The sequence below is a fragment of the Trichosurus vulpecula genome, chromosome 8 (genome assembly GCF_011100635.1).
Source record: "Trichosurus vulpecula isolate mTriVul1 chromosome 8, mTriVul1.pri, whole genome shotgun sequence".
In the NCBI taxonomy this organism is placed as follows: domain Eukaryota; kingdom Metazoa; phylum Chordata; class Mammalia; order Diprotodontia; family Phalangeridae; genus Trichosurus; species Trichosurus vulpecula.
Window position 1 is genome coordinate 264833830 of NC_050580.1, and position 21500 is coordinate 264855329.

The following is a 21500-nucleotide window of genomic DNA, read 5'->3' on the forward strand; positions in this document are numbered from 1 at the left end:
TGGAAATCACCAAGTTCTACACTGAGAGAAGAAGGAAGTAGCCCAGGAGCCCTAATTCTGCAGGTTGTGTTTATTTAAATTTCGTTAATTTTTTTTTAATGAGAGACAATGTAGTGGACAGAGGACTGAACTTGAAATCAGGAGGACCCAAATGCAAGTTCTACCACTGATCCATTGGCTCTGTGACCCTGGGAAAGTCACTTAACAAACTGAGTTGCTGATCTGTAGCCTAGGAGAGATACTCTGCATTAGGAGTTCACTACAGCAATGAAACCACAAGTTGGACCAAGTGAAAAATTTTAATACAGGCCATGGCTTCTTAATCTGGTGTCCTTAAACTTGTTTTTTCAAAAAAAATTTTTATAATTGTATTTCAATATAATTGGCTAGAGGTAGCTGTTAGTACAATGGAAAGAATGCTGGTGTGGGGTCAGGAAATCTGAGTTCAAATCTGGCCTCAGACTTACTAACTGTGTGACCTTGAGTAAGTCACTTAACCTCTCCTTGCCTGAGTTTCCTCCAGTTTAAAATGGAGATAACACTAGCACCCCCCCCTCCTGGAATTGTTCTGAGGCTCAAGTGAGATAATATTTGTAAAGCGCTTAGCACAGCAAGGACCCTAATAAATGCTCATTTCCTCCCTTCCTCCCTCTGTAATTCTGTGCATTTTTATTGTATGCATTTAAAAATGTCATCCTAAGAAGATTCCCCTCATCTTCACTGGACTCCCAAAGGGGTTCAGATTGGGTTTGGAGTCAGAAAGATCCAGGTGGGGATTCCCCACTTAGATACTGTGTGACTAAGCCGGTCAATGAACCTCTATGTGTCACAGGCAAAGCACAGGCATGCTTTGGGGTTGTGCTGGGAATTGTTCACTTGATAGAATCACAGACTCTTTTCCTGTCCCATAATTTTTGGACCTATAACATATTTCATGAGTTAGCTCGCTGATAATTAATAGAAGAAATCCCCTCAACACCAGTTGTTAGTCCTCATTCCTCTCCCTCATGAGTTTGTATTTGTTTTTCATTTACATTTCTGTGTACAGGTTGGAATATAAGCTCCTCAAGAGCAGAGACTCTTTTTCTGTTTTGTTTTTATTAGCATCTGTAGCCTCTGAGCCTAGCACACTATCTGATACACAGTAGGCATTAATAAATGATTTCTAAAACTGAATGGAGAAACAACTTTAAAATAACACTCCAAATCAAATTTTTGGAGTGGCAGAGAGGAGACATTTTTCCAGCCTAGGACAACTTAGGAGGTCTGAAGGAGAGGCCTGTAGCACTAGGATGGACACAGACCTGAAGAAGGATAGGAACACTAGGGGTGGACCTTGGAGGTGGCCAGAACAGCAGCAGCTTTGGGAGCTTTCAGTCCAGATTTGGTAAAAGGGTCAGACTACTAGTCAGAAAGAGATTACACAGGATCCTTTGCGGCACTGGGTAAACCTGGCTCTGACTGGCAACTCTACTATGCATAAACAGTTCTGGATCACAGCTCCACATTGAGAAGGGGCTTGTGATCCATCACAAGGGAGCAGGGGTCCTGGTCACAGTTCCAGGGCCAAGAGGAGCATTAGTATTTCTGGCTGTGAGGGCACAAGGGCCCTTCCTGGATAAAGGCCAGAGCACAGACCGGGGGAGCAGTGACCACACGTCTCTGAGAATAATATCACATGGGAAGCATCAAAAATTTTCAGACCTCCTAGAACTAGCTCTGAAAACAGCAGCATGAAAAAGCCTGAAACTTGGCACAATGCCTCACTACTGTGAGATGAGCAAAGCCCAACTTTAATATAAAAATCAAAGTCGAGAAATAAGCTGTGGAAATGAGCAAACAACAAAAAAGGAACTTGACCATAAAAAGCTAGTAAGGTAGCAAGAAAAACCAAGACATACACTGGGAAGAAGACTACAATGTAAAAACAGTTTCAAGCAGAGCCTCAAAGAAAAATACTAATTGAACTCAAGGTGAGCAAGAATTCCTGGCAGAGTTAAAGAAAGATATATGAGTGGTAAAGGAAAAATTGGGGAAAGAGAGTGATGCAAGAAAATTTTGAAAAGAGAATAGCTTGTTAAAAGAGGAACAAAAAATACTGAAGAAAATATCACCTTAAAACCAGGATTGACCTAATGATAAAAGAAACACAAAAATTCACTGAAGAAAAGAATTGCTTAAACAGAAAAATAGGTGAAATAGAAAAGGAGGTATAAAATCTCACTGAAGAAGATAATTCATTGAAAATTAGAACTCTGCAAGTGGAAGCTAACGACTCCATGAGATTTCAAGAAACAATAAAACACAGTCAAAAGAATGAACAAAATAGAAGAAAATGTAAAACATCTCATTGGGAAAAGAATTTCAGAATTATTGGACCACCTGAAAGCCATGATAAAAAAGAGCCTAGACATCATATTTCAAGAAAGTATAAAAAACTGCCCCAGTATCTTAGATCCAGAGAATAAAATAGAAATTGAAAGAATAAATACTGTTTGCCTCAAAAAAAGAGATCCCAAAATGAAAACTCCCAGAAATGTTATAGCCAATTTCCAGAGCTCCCAAGTCAAGGAGAAAATACTTCAAGTAGCCAGAAAGAAATAATTCAAATATCGTGGAGCCATAGTCAGGATCACACAAGCTTTAGCAGCTTCCATTGGAGGGCTTGGAATATGATATTATAGAGGGTAAAGGAGTTAGGATTAGAATCAAGAATAATCTACCCAGAAAGCATAATCCTTCAGGAGGAAAATACCAACAGATATTTAATGAAACAGAGGACTTCCAAGCATTCCTGATGAAAAGCCCAGAGCTGAATAGAAAATATGACATTCAAACAGATGACTGAAGAAAAGTTTAAAAAGGTAAACATGAAAGAATAATCATGAGACTCCCTAAAACTAGATCATTTACATTCCTATATGGAAAGATGATACATGTAAGCCCAAAGAACTTTATCATTATTAGGGCAGGTAGAAAGAATCTACGTAAAAAAGAAGGCACTGATGTGAGTTGATTATGGTCCTAAAAATACATATATACATACATACGTACATATGTATGTATGAATGAATGAAAAAGGGTTGTGCCAGGAAAAGTGGGAAGGGAGAGGCAGCATGGGGAAAATTTTCTCACATAAAAGAGGGGTACAAGGAACAGCTTTTATAATGGAGCAAGAAATGAGGGGCTGATGGGCAATTTTGAACCTCATTCTCATTGCTATTAGTTTGGAGAGGGAAGAATATATATACACACTCAGCTGGGTAAAGAAATCTATATTACCCAATAGGAAAATATGAGGAAGAGGGGATACATAATATGGGGTAGGGGTGATAAAAGGGAAGGTGGATTAAGTGAGGTAGTGGTCAGAAGCAAAAAAACCTCAAATGGGGTCATGGAGAATTGGATATAAATGAACAACATGTCCTCAAGCCTTAGAAAGATTTTTTTGGGAAAAATTTTGGAAAAATCTTTTTATTTTTATTGTGATTACACTTAAAATGGACATATGATATGTGTCACTGTTAGATTGGTAGATTCTACTAGGCTCTTTCTAAGATTTAACGATATGAAGTCCTTCCTATTTGAAGTCAAAGGGTTCAAATCCCACCTCTTTAATTCTCTGTGTTTCAGGTAACTGTCTAAGATCACCCCGTTGGATAAATGTCTTTTAAGTGTTACACACCCCTCCAGGAGAATTGAGAGTAGAGACATTTTTTTTTTCCATTTTGCCTTCAAACTTTGAACAGAGTTTAGAAAAGCACCTATGCATATAGTAGGATCTTAAGAAATAATAATCAAATTAGATTGGATTGTCTATCTTTACCAAAAGGAGCAAAGTAAACTCATCAGAGCTGATCTGGAGTGATCATAGAAACTATTATTAACAGAATTAACTTTCTGAAAATATACGTAGTCAGCAAGAATAAGGTTTGAAATAATATTGGAGTAGTGAAAAAGGCTAGAAGTCCATAAAACAAGGCTCCCTAACAATTTACAGCAGTTTCTGAGTTTTAACCATGCTAAGGATAACCAGTGAAGGGCAGAGACAGATTTGTTAAAATTCCCTTTGGTTGTTGTCTTTATCACAGTGAAACAGTAGCTTCCGAGATAAACGTTGAATGCCAGGAGAGGAGCACCTGCAGGAAAGAGCCCAATGCTTAGAACAGCGAACCGAGAATCAGAAGGACTGATTACTATTCCAGCCTCTGTCGATGACTGCTTCTTTTCCTCTTAGTCAATTTCCTTAGGCTATTTGGGACTAAATTTCTGCCACAAAATGCAGATAATAATCTTTTCTGTTTGAGACCCATCTATTTCCTTAGGTCTTTTGTCCATGGTCTTAATATAGCAGAATGCCTTCAGGGTTCTTCTGATGAAAAGGATTCTATTAGCCTAAAGGGTCCATAATACTTATATGCAGGTGAAGAATGTTGTATGGCTTGATGAATTCACATTTGTAATGCACCTTTGAAAGTCTTAGATTAAAATAGCGCTAAATCTTGGATGTGACAATTGTGGATAGAAGCCTGGCCCTAGCCTCTGAAAGACAGGGGTTCGTGCACTGCCTTTGACTGATGAGCTTTGCAGTCATTGGCAAGTGACTTAACCTCTCACTACCCTTAGGCCACTCTCTAAAACCAGAAATTGCAGATCATTTGATGATCTCTTAGGTGGAAGGCGTTTCCACACTAGGATTTCCCCACATAGATGAAATCATAGGTCTGCTCCACCTCCCCCATTAAAAAAAATGTCTTGAGTATTATTGAATACATTGATTAGCATTGAATATATTAATGCCTGGAAAATCTACAAATGATAATACGCTTATATAGTCAGATGTCTTAACAGACACCGTCACCTAAAGCATCTTCCCAAAGGAGTCAGTCTTTTATCCATGAACATTTAGCAACAAACTATGTCTGTAGCTTCTGAAATGTCTTAAAAAGATAAATTTCTTTTAAACACAGAAAATATAATACTTTGTAAAGAAGGACAGACACATTGGTTTTGCTGTAGATTTCTTACAATATTCTTAATCCATCAAAATCCACTTTCCTAAAAGGCTTGGCTTAAAAAGAAAGAAAGAAAGAAGGTTATAGTTTCCCCACCCCCAGCCAACCCCCAAGGCTTAGATAACTTTTAATGCCATGTAGACGCCAGACATGTTTTTATGGTATCTAGTTCAGAATGACTATTAAAGTGTGCATTACAGGAGTATAGTACCTTCAATTTACAGTATTTTACCTACTTATACCATTTATAAGGCTCTCTATTGTAACATTATCATTAAGGCTGCTGGCCCTTGGCTGCCAACAACATGATTAAACTCTATTACGGTTACTCTTGTTATAAGATCTTCTCATGATACTTGGTACTCAAAGTGCACGGAGCAGGGTAGGTGGTGTTCTAAAGAGGGTACAATTCACTGAATGGCTGATGTAGCTCTAACTTGGACAAGGAAAAAAATCTAAAAAAGAAACAAGAGAGAAAGATTAGTGTGTGACAGATACCTCAGGGGCTGGATTTTGTAATCTTAATGAGGCATTTTGTTTATTCATTTGATTATCCGTTCATTCATTCATTTATTTATTTTATTGCAGAGAAGAAAATCTAATTGTTAGCTATTTTAGCAGAAGAGAAACTGTTCAAACAGGCCCAGTCATCAGAGTGGAAGTGACAAGAATTGGAAGAGAATGTTTCAAAGTTCTATGCAAATATTTTAAGTAGTGGCGTCAAATCCCCTGCATATTAATTTAGGAGACCACAAATTAACATCATCTATGTGCGGTTACATTCTTATTTATTTTGTGAAGCAAGCCACAAGCTTGACACCTCTGCTTTAAGGAAAAAAAAGGGAGAGAACCCCGCCCCAAGAAATATGACAAACCAACTAATGTCCTCTCCTTCATTAGCTGTGTGATCTTAAGAAAGTCTCTTTACCTCTAGGTTTCCTTACCTGTAAAATAAGATTATTGGACTTGATGATCTCAAAGATTCTTCCCAGCTGTCCAGGTTTGTGATTCCAAGGTGATGATGTTGTAATTTTATTTCAATTAATCATTCAATTACACAACTTGTAAATTTCTTCAGGATGCAGATAGGTTAGACTAGAGACAAACTGGCGATGGTTGGTTATTGTGGGTCACATGACAAACTGGAGTTTGCGCAGCGGCAACCCTATGTTTTTTTTTTTTTTTTTTTTTTTGTTTTTTTTCTGCCCACCTGCCTTGTCTTGCACAAGCCTTAGATAGATAAAGACTTGGGTATTAATATGTAACCACAGAAAAGAAATTTTCTTTGAGTGAAGTTAATTTGTGCAAAGTGGCAACCAAAAAAAAAAAAAACGAATGCAATATTATACCACATCAATAGAAGCATATTGCTAGAGTATGGATGGGAATTTAGGGTCTTGCTGTACTCTGTCCTGGTCAAACCACGAGTGGAAGGGGGCAGAGTCAAGACGGCACAGTAGAAAGAAGCAAAGAATTTCAGCTCCTCTCCATTGCCTCTCCAGACAGTTCTACAAAAGGCACCAGATGGAATTCTGATGGAGAAATTAAAGTCACAGTGACTTTGTCTCAGGTTAGCATAGGGAGACAGAGAGGTCTGCAGATACTAGGGACAGGGTTGGGGCAGGAGCACACTGAACGTGCTCCCAGGAGATGTTATACACTAGCACAAAATGAGGTCCCAGTACCCAGAGTGAGGCACCCTAGACCCACACTAAAGCGCCATGATGGGGAGAAGTGCCAATTGGCAGCTTTGCCACCCACTACCCAGTGCTGGATAATAGATCCAGGTTGGAGCGAAAGGAGGATCTACATCATGAGAGATGTTCTGAGAAAGGAAAAAGTTCAGAAGCCAGCAGCAGCATTGGTGTGGCTCAGACCCCAAGATTAGAGCATGGTCTCATTTCCCAAATCTAGCCCACACTGCAAAGCACAGAATGCAGTCTAAAGGGAAGGCTATGATTCTACCACATTGAACCAGCAGAACTTTCCAGCTGGCTATTAGGAACATAGTGTAGCAGCAGCCTACTCCTGCACAGCCTCAAACCAAGTCAGGAACTTCAAGCAGTCAGATTAGAGGGAAAGCAATCACAGCTTGCCCCTGGATTATGCCTTTGGGAGCACTGAAATCTTGCTGAGTCTTCAACCTGTCCCTGAGATCCTAGAATAACATAACACTCAATCCTTCAAGAAAGCAGGACCATGTCCTCCAGACATGTGGCAGATCCCAGCCCTAACATTAAGATTCAAGTCGGAAAGTACACTAGAAGAATGGGCAAACAAAATAAAATCTCTACCATCATGAGCTATTATAATGCCAGGGAAGCTCAAGACACAAATACAGAAGAGAATTATTCCAAAACATGTAGAAGCAAAGGTTCAGAGAAAAGCATAGCTTGGGCACAAACTCAACTGGAATCACTAGAAAACATAAAACTAGACCTCTTTTAAAAAGCATTAAATTTTTTTTCATAACTGGAATGAGAGTACATGAAGAACAAATTGGAAAAGAAATGAGAGCTATGAAAGAAAGAAGTGGAAAGGGAATTAACAACTTGGCACATGAAGTACAAAACCATGCCCAGACAACAAACTACTTGAAAATTCAAATGAACCAAATAGAAACCAATGATTTTGTGATGCTACAAGAAATATTAAAACAAAATCAAACAACTGAAAAAATGGAAGGAAATGTAAATTGTTTCATAGCAAAAACAACTGTCCTCAGAAATAGATCAAGGAGAAAAAAAATTTAAGACTATCTGAACACCACGAGCTGAAAAAAGAGCCCAGACATCCTACTTTAAGAAATCTTAAAAGAAATTGTTATAATTTCTCAGAACTAGAAGGCAAAGTGGAAATATGAAAAATGTATTGGTTACCTCCTGAAAGAAACCCCAAAACAAAAACTCCCAGGAATATCACAGCAAATATCCAGAGCTTCCAGGTTAAATAAAAAAAGAAAAAACACTGGAAAGCAGCCAGAAAGAAAGCATTCAAATACTGAGGAGCCACAGGCCAGATCACACATGATGTACCAGCCACCACTATAAAACAGTGGAAAACCTGGAATATGACATTCCAGAAGACAAAGGATGTCTTATAATAAAGAATAACTTTTCCAGCAGAATTGGATATAATACCACAGGGGGAAATGAACCTTTATTAAATTAGAAGACTTACAAGCATTCTTGAAGAAAAGACAAGAACTTTGGTGAAACTGAAGTTCAAATACATGAGTGAAAAGAAGCTTAGAAAGGTTAACATGAATGACCAATGATAAAAAAAAACTAAACAAAGATAAATTGCTTACATTCAAATGTGGGGAGATGATACATGTACCCCCTCTGAACCTTATCATCATCTGGATCCATAGAAGTAAAATTAGATAATGTCTGGGAGTGGTTCTGTTATGTCTTGATTTTACGAATAGAATGAAAAGAAAGGGGAACACATGGGAACCTGGGGGAAAGGGAAAGGAAGGTTAAGAGAAATTATCTCAGGTAATCAGGGTGTCCAAGTAGACAGCTAGACAAACAAGGAGGAAGAGGTGTGTGTGTTGGGGGGAGAAGTAGCTGACACTTGAACCTCATTCTTATCTGAACTCACCAAAAGAAGGAAGAACACGCACACACACACACACACACACACACCAGAGTTGGGTATAAAATCCATTTCAAACAATAGGAAAACTAGAGGGAAAAGGGAGATGGGGGAAGGGAAGGGAGATTAAGGGAAGGATTATTCCTCAGCAAACAAACCCTGGGGATGTAATAAGTATTTATAACTCTTTTTGAGATGGAAATATAAGGGAGTGCCTATGACTGGAGGGAAGGAAATAGATGAAGAAGTTATAGTATATAAATGTGATGGAATACTACTGTGCCAAACTCTTATCAGCGTAATGTCCAATTGGGATTTTAGAGGACTAATAATGAACCATTCCACCCAGCTCCTGACAGAGAGGTGAAGGACTCAGAGAGCAAAATGAGACAATTTTTGGGATGTTGCCAATGTGGACATTTGTTTAGATTGACTCCATGTGTTTGAGTTTTGTTTTTTTCTAAGGTTCTCAGTTCAGGGGGATTGGGGGGAATAAGAGAAGTTGGATCTTGGTTGATTAAAACAAATCAAATATTTTTTTAAAACCACATCTGGAGTATCGTGTACAGTTCTGGGTGCCACATTTTAGGAAGATCACTAGAGAAATGATAATGCTGCTAATAATAACTAGCATTTATGTGGCACTTTAATACGTGCACAGAACTTCACAGAGATCTGATTTTCAGCTTCACAACAAATTTGGGAGGTAGATGCTATCATTACTGCTTTTTGGCCACAATGCTAAGGGGACTTGAACTGTGCCATAAGAGGGTTAACCGAACAAACTAAGGCTTTTAACCTGAAGAAGAGAAGCTTTAGCGCTGTCATGTGAACAAGGGAAGAGACTAATTTTGAATCATCCCAAAGAGCAGAGGTATGAGAAACAAGTGCAAGTTAAGGAGAAGCTGGTTTCAGCATAATATGAGGAAAAACTTCCAATCAATTAATTGGGCCGGTCCAAAAGCAGAATGGGATTCATTGAGCCTTCCATCTCTATAGATCTTCAAGCAGACACTCGATGATCATTTGTCAATGTATAGAAGGGGAAGCAAATTAGGGCCCAGACAAACAACTGTTAAGACAGTCTGTTGTTGTTGAGTCATTTCAGTTGTTTCTTACTCTTTGGGACCCCATTTGAGGTTTCCTTGGCAAAGATATTGGGGTACTTTGCCATTTCCTTCTTCAGCTCATTTTACAGATGAGGAAATGGAGGCAAACAGGGTTAAACAACTTGCCCAGGGTCAAACAGCTAGTAAGTGTCCAAGGCCAGATTTGAACTCATGACGATGAATCTTCATTATTCCACGCCCAGTGTTCTGTCCACTGTACCTGTATCCACAGGAATACGCACAGTGAATTCAGAGGTGACCTCAGAGTCAGGAATAACAGGAATTAATAATACTTATTATTACAACATTCCTGCAGCACTTTAAAGTCTGTAAAGTCCTTTATATCAGTCATCTCATTTTAGCTTCAAAACAGTCCTGTGAGGTACGTGCTGCTATTCACTATTCCTAGTCCAGAAAGACCTGGGTTCAAGTCCTTCCTCCAACATATATTGGCTGGATGAACCTGGGCAAGTACTTTAATCTCTTTTTGTTTGAGGAAACTCTCTAAAATTATAAGTTGCAGGAAAGGTGCCAGTTTGCCTCAGTAGAAGAAGTTCCTCACTGGAAGTTCCTTTTACTAATGAAATCATAGATCTGATCCAAATATTACAGCCTCTTACTTAAAAAAATACTTTGTACACAGTACAGATGTAATCTACATATGTAGGTCTATTCTTGCATGGGTCTCACAGGGTTCCTCACCTTTTTTTAATTTGTTAATTTATTTGTTTTTAGTTTTCAGCATTCACTTCCATAAGTTTTAAATTTTCTCTCCCTCCCCACTCCTTCCTCCCCAAGATGGCCTGCAATCTGATACAGGCTCTACATATACATTCTTATTAAAGATATTTTCACATTAGTCATGTTGTATAGAAGAATTATAACAAATGGGAGAAATCATGAGAAGCCAAACAAAACAAAAAGAGAAAAGAAAAGAGTCTGTTTTGCTCTGCATTCAGACTCCATAGTTCTTTCTCTGGATGTGGTTGGTATTTTCCATCACGAGTCCTTTGGAATTATTTTAGGTCCTTGTGTTGCTGAGAAGAGCTAAGTCTACCAAAATCAGTCATCTCACACTGTGGCTGTTACTGTGTACAATGTTCTCCTGGTTCTGCTCTCTTCACTCAGCATCAATTCATAAAAGTCTCTCCAGGTTTTTCTGGTCTGCCTGCTCATCATTTCTTATAGCACAATAGTATTCCATTACATTCATATACCACCGTTGTTCAGCCATTCTCCAATTTCCAATTCTTGTCCACCACAAAGAGAGCCGCTATAAATATTTTTGTACTTGTGGGCCCCTTCCCCATTTTTGTGATCTCTTTGGGATACAGACCTAGTGTTGCTGGGTCAATAGGTGTGCACATTTTTATAGCCCTTCGGGCCTAGTTCCAGATTGCTCTCCAGAATGGTTGGATGAGCTCACAGCTCCACCAACAATGCCTTAGTGTTCCCACTTTCCCACATTTTCTCCAACATTTATCGTTTTCCTGTTTTGTCATGTTAGCCAATCTGATCAGTGTAAGATAGTACCTCAGAGTTGTTTTGATTTGCATCTCTAATCAATAGTGATTTAGAGTATTTTTTTCATATGACTATAGAAAGCTTTAATTTCTTCCTCTTAAAACTGCCTGTTCACATCCTTTGACCATTTATCAATTGGGAGAATAATTTGTATTCTTGTAAATTTAACTCAGTTCTCTATATATTTTAGAAATGAGACCTTTGTCAGAGACATTAGTTGTAAAAATTCTTTCCCAGTTTTCTGCTTCCTTCCTAATCTTGGTTGCAATGGCTTTGTTTGTGCAAAAAACTTTTCAATTTAATGTAATCAAAATTATCCATTTTGCCTTTCATAATGTTCTCTATCTCTTGTTGAGTCATGAATATTCTCTTCCCCATAAATCTGACAGGCAAACCATTCCTTGCCCCCCAAATTTGTTTATAATACCATCCTTTGTATCTAAGTTGTGTACTCATTCGGACGTTATTTTGAAATACAGTGTCAGATGTTGGTCTGTGCCCAGTTTCTGCCGTACTATTTCTGGTTTTCCCAGCAGTTTTTGTCAAATAGTGAGTTCTTATCCCAGAAGCTGGAGTCTTTGGGTTTACCAAGCAGTGGATTGTTATAATCATTGACTACTGTGTCTTATGTACCTAACCTATCCCACTGATCCACCCCTCTATGTCTTAGCCAGCACCAAGCAGTTTTGATGATTGCTGCTTTACAATACAGCTTAAGATCTGGTAAGGCTAGGCCGCCTTCCCTAGCATTTCTTTTCATTAATTCCCTTGATATTTTGGACCTTTTGTTCTTCCAGATGAATTTTGTTATTATTTTATCCAGCTCTGCAAAATAATTCTTGGTAGTTTGATTGGTATGGCACTAAGTACATTAATTTAGGTAGAATCATCATTTTTATTATATTAGCTCGGCCTACCCATGAGCAACTGATGTTTTTTCAATTATTTCAATCTGACTTTATTTATGTGAAAAGTGTTGTAATTGTGTCATATAGTTCCTGGGTTTGTTTTGGCACATAGACTTCCAAATATTTTATAATGTTTACAGTAACTTTAAATGGAATTTCTCTTTCTCTTGCTGTTGGGGGTTTCTCATCTTATATATACATAGAAGATGGGGCCTTTATCCAATGAGGCCTTTTGCAAAGTCCAAGAATATGAAAGGTAAGCAAAGTTTTACAGTATAGTACTCTTAATGAGGTACAGACATTTGATGTCTCTATTTGTGTTCTCCTACAGACACTTTTATATTTGTGATTACCTCAGCAATAAATGTAACATATCTTTACATAGATATCTGTTGATATAGATATGTTATATCATATATACGTAATTACAGAAAATAGTTTGCATATGTGTGTGCTTGTGTTAATGTGTATGTGTCTGTAATATGGGGAGGGAAATAACATTCAGTCTGCTATATTGAGGACTGAAGATCATACCAAAGATTGTGGGTGAAGATGGATCTATGCCCTGCTCCCACTATGATACCTTTTTAAAGTATATGAGTGACCAGAAGCTCTTTGTTGTCCCAATTGCTTTCATTTAATGGGTGCCATATTGAAGATGACTAGCAACTAGGCAGGAAGACTTTCCACACAGTAATGTTAAAAGTAGAACCAACTCCTGCTTTCATTCTCTTTTCCTCTTTTGAACGCATGAATTAGGACCCTGCCTGCTCTCCCTCGGACTTCTAATGGGGAGTCAAGGGAGAATATCTCTCTCTTCCCTCTTTCCCACCAACTGTGATGGCTATGCACATTGGCAACGAGTGAGTGTGCTACCTGAGATTGGATCTCAAGTCTCTAGCTGTCCCTTCTGCCTTGTGTCTCTTTCCTTGAGCACAGATGACCATAAAGTGATCCCAAGATGGATATTTCCAGCCTTGGCAACTACCTTGTGAACCTGAGATATCTGCAGTCATTGAAAGGTTGGGGTACTGAGAGCAAGAGCTGTCCTTGGCCAATGTGCCCCTTGTCAGAGGAGATGGTATCCAACAGAAGTGTAGGCATGAGGACCTAGTTGACCAGGAGATATGCACCTTGAATGAATTGCTCAGACAATGTAGGTCTAGGGAGAAAGTGAAATGATCATCACCACTCCCAGTCTCTGAGGAGTTTTTCCTACCTCCCAGATGTTAATTGACTTGCCCAGGGTCATATAGCTCATAAAACTCAGAGGCCCAGGAAGACCCAGGTTTTCCTGGCTCTGAAATCAGCTCTCTATCATAACATGCTCCCACACACAATATACAAGCATACACACATACATATATAAATGTATATTGCCTCATTTAAAAAAATAAGCATAGATCCAAGACCTTGTATGTGTTCAGTTGTTTCAGTCATGTTCAACTCTTCATGACCCCATTTGGGTTTTTTTGGAGAAGATACTAAATTGGTTTGTCATGTCCTTCTCCAGCTCATTTTACAAATGAAGAAATTGAGGCAAACAGGGTTAAGTGACTTGCCCAGAGTCACAGAGATAGTAAATATCTGAGGCCATATTTGAACTCAGGAAGACGAGTCTTCCTGATTCCAGGCCCAGCACCCTATCCACTGAGCCACCTAGATGCCCTAAGACCCTGTATAGCAGACATCAAATAAAGACAAGAATAGTCTATATATCATTAAGAGAGCTATATTATATATTTTTCTTACTTTTTACAATCTTGATCTTTGTAAACGGCCTCACTGTGCAAAGCATCATCTTTTAGACATACGCACAGGTATATATACATATGTGTATATATACATATATATGTATCTATATATATAGTATGTGTGTTTATATATATATATATATACGTATATATATAATTTAACATTCATGTTCTGTGAGAACCATGAAGAAAGACACACACACACACACACACACACATAGAGAGGTTTTGTGTGTGTGCCTATAACAGTTCAGGATGTGTCTATGTATATACCGATATGTAGTAGATACACACACACACACACATATATATACATATATATGACATATATACACGTGTGTGTATTTCTATTATATATATATATGTATCTCAAAAGACAGCCAACCCACTCACAAATCTGCCCAATCCCAATGAACTAAGATTCACAAGACTCCAAAAACAAGAACTTAGAAGTATACATATAGCTCAGTCTTCTCAACAAAAGAAGATTAAAGGAAATAACTTGTTTCCAATTTGATATGCTGCTTCAATCTATGGACATTGTACTATATGTCAGCAAAGCATTACCTTGGCCTAGAAGACATGCCAACTAGGAAATTAAACTACCACATATAACGGTAGCAGAGAGGCAAAGGTAGCCAGAAGCATCCGACCCTTACTAGGATCAGTGGGCAGCAAAAAGTATTTTTTCCAAGGAATTTCAGGATACAAGTTAAACCAAGGACACATAGCTATGTGCATTGTATTTCTACAATACTGTGTCATTCTGCAGCAATTTTTGAAGGTGGGAGGGAATGATTACTCTAGTGACCTCAGCAGAGCTTTGCATATGGTTTCCTCATTTTGTCTAAGCATCATTAACTAGACTTTTGCCACCTGAACACAATCAGAGATGTTGGCAATGGGCATGACTGTTCTGCCCTCTGTTGGGCTAGAAAACTCTTGAAGTTCTTTCTCATTGTGAGATTGTATGCTGTAGGAAGGGAACTTCATTCTGTTTTCTTGCCAAAGGGAGGAGGAAAATTCTAGGAGCGTGACAGCTCGGAATGAAAAGAGGCAGAGAAAATTTGGGCACGAATGACTCCAGAGATTATCTCTGTCACACATAATGTGACAACCATTTTTGAGGGGTTTATTATGTGTCCAGCACTGATCTTGGCCACAGAGATAAACAAACATTAAAAAACACCCAGTACTTTGCCTCATAGATTTTATATTCTATTGATAAAAAAGTCAGAGAAGGAGAGAGCTAAGAATGAGCTGGTTTATCTCCATTTACATTTCACTAAAAACCCTGATTATCTTGGAAGACATCTTGTAACTCGGCAACTTTTCCTTTTTGATTTATTATTTTAAACACCTGTCAGTTTTCCTTAAGTTAGAAGAAGGAAAAACTCTTGACTAAACTAAATAAGGGTTGTTTTCTTATTTCTGAGACATCAGGGTAGGGGAGAAATTGGAAACCTCTCCTCTGCCTTTCTTAGGGGATATGGGTGAAAGGAAAGCAGGTGGAAGAAAGGGCGATGGCAGTGATACCAAGGGAGCAGCAGGTTAAGACTTGTAGGGGAGAAGAAAGTAGAGCATGGGGGTCCTGAACTGGAACATTCTCTCCAAGCTTTTAACGTTGGCAGGGACCCTGATGTTACACCACAGACTATGAGATCATCATGTTCTAAGCGTATGTGCGTAAGCTAACTGAACAACTGAGCAACCTGGTGGTGCTTATGTATATTGACACACGTATGCACACATACTCTCTGAGACTGAGATTTGTTCAAAATTTACATAATAACATAGAAGGTCCAGAACCTCACTTTACTTTTTCCCTGATAGTTAAAAAGCGAATGTGGGACTCAGGTATAGAGGCAACTTCTATGTGTATATACATCATATAAATATATATATATATATATATAAAATATATATGCATAGCCATATTTGTGTGAATATGTATGTATATAGATACATATACATATACATACACACACACATATATGTATTATGTATGTATCAGCTAGATGGAGCAGTGGATAGAGTACTCGACTTAGAATCAGGAAGACTCATCTTCCTGAGTTCAAATCTGGCATCAGACACGTAGTATCTGTTTGATCCTGGGCAAGTCACATAACCCTGTTTGCCTCAGTTTCTTCATTAGTAAAATGAGGTAGAAATGGCCAACCACTCCTGTATCTTTGCCAAGTAAACCCCAAACGGGGTAACAAAGAGTCGAACACGATTGAAACAGATTCAACAGCATACATAATATATAAACATACATTATCTCTTTCGAACCTCACAACAACTTTGTGAGCTAAGTCTTTATCCACATATTACAGATGAGGAAACTGAGGCTCAATGTGGTTAAATGATTTACCCACAGATCTTAGGTAATAAGTGTCAGAGATGAAATCTGAATCCAAATCTTCCTGACTCTGAGATTAAAACTTAGTCTATTTTAAACATTCCATGATATGATCCACTCCAAAAAAAAGAATGAATAGAGAGAAAGCACACATAAAGCTCCTATTCCAATGAGTGGTTTCATTGTAATCTAGACCACTTAGTTGTAATTTGGGTACCAGGAGTGGTCTGAATAGTGAAAATCTTCATCCTGGGCTTCAGAAAGATAACTGTTGTTTGAGGTTACTCTGACTTCCAGTCAAATTCATTGCACCCTTGAACTGTCACCCTTTACCTTGCCCATAGCTAGTGTCTTTGAATGGTGTGCGTAGATGATACGTTATCCACAGTCTTTCTCATATCTCCTCTTCAGGCTTGCTTGTTGCCTCCAGTACTAGTCCTCTGCTTATCATGCCAAAAATTTGCCTGCTAATGACTCACTGCCTTAGCTCTTTGCTTTCTGTCCTTTCTCTCTATTTAAAGTCCGTTTCTGACATCATCTTCTATCTGCCATCGAACTGGAGAGATCTGAACTAGAGTGTAATACAGACGAAAATACTTTGTTTCAATGATAATGACCTATATTATCCACCTTTCCTTGGTAGGTGTGTAACTTGGAGACAGTTGTGGTACCTGCTCCCAAGAAACAATGAATTGGAAGGTAAGAAGACACATCTAAACATAAAGACAGCTACCAGAAACAAATCCAAAGAATAAATGAGACAGTCACTTTGACTTTCTTTCCTTTTTCGTGGAACTAGAATGGAGTGGAGACACAGGTCACCTCACATCTTTTTCTAGAGACTCACAGGCAGTTAGAATTTCTCTGACACTGGGGGAAGAACAGAGGAAGTGGTTAAAGCTAAAAACTCTCCCATTTAACTGTTCTATTCTTCTGTCTCTCAGACGTATGCTATAAGGAAAAGAACATGAATGTGGGACAGTATGAATGAATCACACTTGTTAAACTCAGCAAGGCATTGAATACTGGTCAATTTTACTGACTTTGTAGAGAAAAAAAGAAGAAGCAGGGGACCTTGAATAAGGACTCCAAGGTGCTACAACTAACTACCTCATTTCTTTATTTTGTAATCCTGTCTACACTCATTATCACTGTCCAACACCACTAACGGGGATATAAGTGGGAAAGCTGGGTTGGAGGGCATGTTTTTCTTCATGAGTTTAGTCTTTAATGCAGCATATCCACACCCCTCAAGTCTCTGCATCCTTGTTTTGTTCCTGAATGACTGAGATTTATCCTCACTTGCAATCTTGCCCCTACCTTATTCCCATGCGAATTAGGATAGCTTTTTTCTTAAAAGGTCTCGAAGCCATCCTCCAATTTTAACTGGCTCAGGAGAGTACAGGCTTGGAGCATTGACATCCTGAGTACAAAACAACCACAACAAACTTGAGGCACTGTCTGATGCTTTGCTGGCAGTCAACCATAGGCAAATCAGAAGCAAGAGAGCCTCACTCAGCTGAATCAACTCAAGATGTCCTCAATGCAAATCTTTGTGTAAGATCCTTCTTCTGCCATCACTAATCAATCTCCTTTTATAATCATTCAATAATCAGTGGATGTCTCATTTCATTGCAGTATTGGATTTAAACTCTTAAAGGAGATAGCCTGGGTGGGGGCCTATTAGACCATCCCAATTCTAGGCTCAGCAAGCACTCTCTTCTACACTTATTGGGCAAATGTCCTATGTCCCATTCACTTTAGATTTCACTCTCTTCTATGAGGTTGCATAGCAATGTAGATAAAATGCTGAATTCAAGGTTAGGAAGACTTGGGTTCAAATCCCACCTCCTGGACCTTAGTAGTCATACCCTAGAGGACAAGCCATTTAACTGCTTTGAGTCTCAGCTTTCTCATCTGTTATAGGGGATAAGTACTTAGCTTATAGGCTTGGTGTGAGGCCCAAATGAGATAGTGTAAAAGACAATGGTTTTTAAATTTAAAGTGCTATGTAAATTTCAGCTGTTTTTATTATGTGACAAGGGAGCCATATATCATATAAACTATTCTCAGCAATTGTTTTGCCAGGGATTTTAATGAAAATGTCCTTTGCATTTTGGGGATGAGAGCTGAGAGTCAAGACATGGGAGTAAAAATCTAGCCATCCCTCACCTCCTCTTGGAAAAGGAAGGAAGGATGAAAGGAAAACCAGACAGTACAGTACAGTGGAGAGCTCTCTGAATAAGAAATCAAGGAGACCTTGTTTCAAGCTCCAACTCTGTCAATAACTTGATGGGTGGTTTTGAGTATGTTGCTTAATTTCTCTAGGCTTTCATTTCCTCATCTGTAAATGATAGGGTTGGACTAATAGATTTCCAAAGGTCATTACTGAGCTACCATTCTTTGTTTCTCAATGGTTACATAGCCCCTGTGAATTTGCCCAAGTCATTGTATCTATCTGGGCCTCAGTTTCTTAATTTTTTAATTAAATTTTATCTTTTGTAAGAATAAGGATTTTTAAATGAAATTGTGAACTTCTGTTATATATGGTTTGAAATTACATATTAAATTTAGCATGAGAGTAATAAAAGCTCTCTTTATGTTCCCTTTGAAACTTTATTTTGCTTTCTTCTATATATTTCTGATGTTTTGTTGATGCTTTCTCTTTATTTTCTCCTTTTTTGTTTTATCATTGTCACTACCCATCAGTCCTTCTCCCCCTACAACCCACCCACACAGACATGAGCACACACACATGTGCACGCACACACACACACACACACACACACATACTCTGGGCCTTAACTTTCTCACCTGCAAAGTAAAATGGTTGAACTAGAGGTTCTTTCAGGTCCTTTTAACACTAGCATATTTGCTCTCTAGGAGGGCAAAAGTCATCTATCTCTTGAATTCCTTAATGTAATTTAAATGTTTAGCTAATTTAGGAAATCAAATGTTCTCCACTATGGAATAATCAAAGTTATCTCTGTGTTAAGTCATTGTAACAACAATGTTTCTTGCAGCTACTGTGAAGGTATAAGGCCAATAACACCAGCACACAGGAGGGCTGCTAGCACAGGTTCTTTGATCTTATTTTCTAAAGAAAGCAACTTTAAGGAATCAAAAATCTTACTTTAATTGAAGATACATGTATCATTCACTTAGTTCAGGGGAAAAAGTCACCACTCTGAACTTCAGAGCACATATAAACAGAAATTACAAACAAAGAAAATAACACAAGACAGGCTTCTAACTGTCTGACCATAGCAATACATACATAGTTACCAGAGACAGAAGCACCAACATCTGGGTTTTCAAAACCAGGGGGCTCCTTAAAGGCTACCCAGAGTCTTTTCTGGCCAAATCACACAAACCCTCTTCCAATGAGTGAGCCTCCAAAGCAAAATGCTAACTTCAGAGTATATATACCCTTCTTCAGGGTCAGAGGGCATCATACCCACGTGACTCAAACTCATGTAACTTACCCTTTCTTGTGACTTAAGCAGGTCATCAAAGACTCTTGATTCAATCAAAGATTCTTGATTCAAACAAAGGCAAGACTCAATCAAAGGCACTTGATTGCCTCAGTGCTAAGAAGCACTCTAAAATAAAAAAAACAGCAAAAAGTCCCACTTTGCTTGCCATTACAATCATTCACTGAGAATAGGTAGTTATAACTATATAAACAGACTAGTAGAATTTGAGGTGCAGAGAAATCCAGGCTAAAAATTCAGATCAATCATTCAAAGGTAAAATTACTTTCGCAAAAAAAAAGTAGGGGGGTTCGAGTGTGTGTATGTTTTTCCTCATAAGACTATGATTTCATTACTGTAAGGATCTATTCATGAGAAACTGCTTTGGTCAATGTAGATCAGCACCTTCTCTGTAGCTTACAGTCTTAGAACTAAGTGACATGTCTAGGGTCATGATGTCAAGAGGTTTTAGAGATGTGACTTGAACCCATGTTGCCCTCATTCTGAGGACAGCTCTCTGTCCACTGCACTACCTGCTTCTCAAAAGAGTCAGTAGTACTGCAAAAATATCACAGCCTAAGTATCAGCCCTAGAAAATAAAAGTAATTGAGCCAATTTACCCACATTTTGGCACAAGTGATTTGCTCAAGTCACACAGGTATAAGTATCCAAGACCAGATTCAAGTTTCTTTACTCCAAGTCCAATCCTCTAATCATTAGGCCATCTAGTTAATGGAGAAGGTATTTTTTCCTACATGTGCCTTTATTCTTCATTGAAGATAATTTCTTTGTATAAGATTGTTGGTGTTAGTCTTTTGTTTTTGAAGAGGACCAATGACATTACAAGGGTGATGTCTTTACTTTTGCGTGAACTGGATGTAAGTGAGGCAGAGTTGCACGAAATCATCTGCCTCACTCTTTTCCTGAGTCATCTAAGTCTAGTGGCAGGACAAAAGTCAAGATGACTGACAATAGCCAGGGACACAGTGGATGACCTTGGCGTCTTTGATGTCTGACTGAGCTCTAAGTGCTTCACAGAACCTGCTTCAGCTGCCTTCATGGCTGTTGGGACAAATTGTTCTCATCCTCCCATTCTGCTGGTGGACGTCTTCATGGGAGGTAACTTGTGCCTACTGGCTACTGTTAGAGTGAAACTCACTAGTGGGAGTCTCCTGGACCCACAGGGGGACCCTAGAACCTAGGGTTACTGGTGTAGAGGATTATGTTAGACTTTTTCAGAATTCTGTTTACATCTTTTACTTCTTTCTTGTTTTAACTTCCTCTTATATGGATCTAAGTCTAATGTATCTGTTTGTAACAGATACATTGATGGACTTGGAGTCAAGATGACCTGGGTTTAAGTCTGACCTTTGGCACTTACTAGTTTTGTGAACATGAAAAAGTCATTCAACTTCACTAGGCCTCAGTTTCCTCATTTTTAAAATTAAATTTAAAATTAGGGAATTGGGAACTGATTCAAATGTGTAAGAATAAATGTCATTCCTCAATAGATAAATAGTCAAAGGATATGAACAAGCAACCCTTAAGAGAAGAAACTCCTGGTGGAGGTCCACCTGGTGGGAGGAATTAAGTGGTGCATCAGAGTAGGAGTGCAGAGCCTGCTTTGCCCTGCTTGGATCTGGGTTGCGGTAGTGGTTGGTGGTTCTTGGGGGAAGAGGAGCATTGCTGTGGCAGAGCTTGCTATGTAGAAGTAGCTCTGAAAACAGCAGTACAGCCCCTAAAGCTTGGGACAAA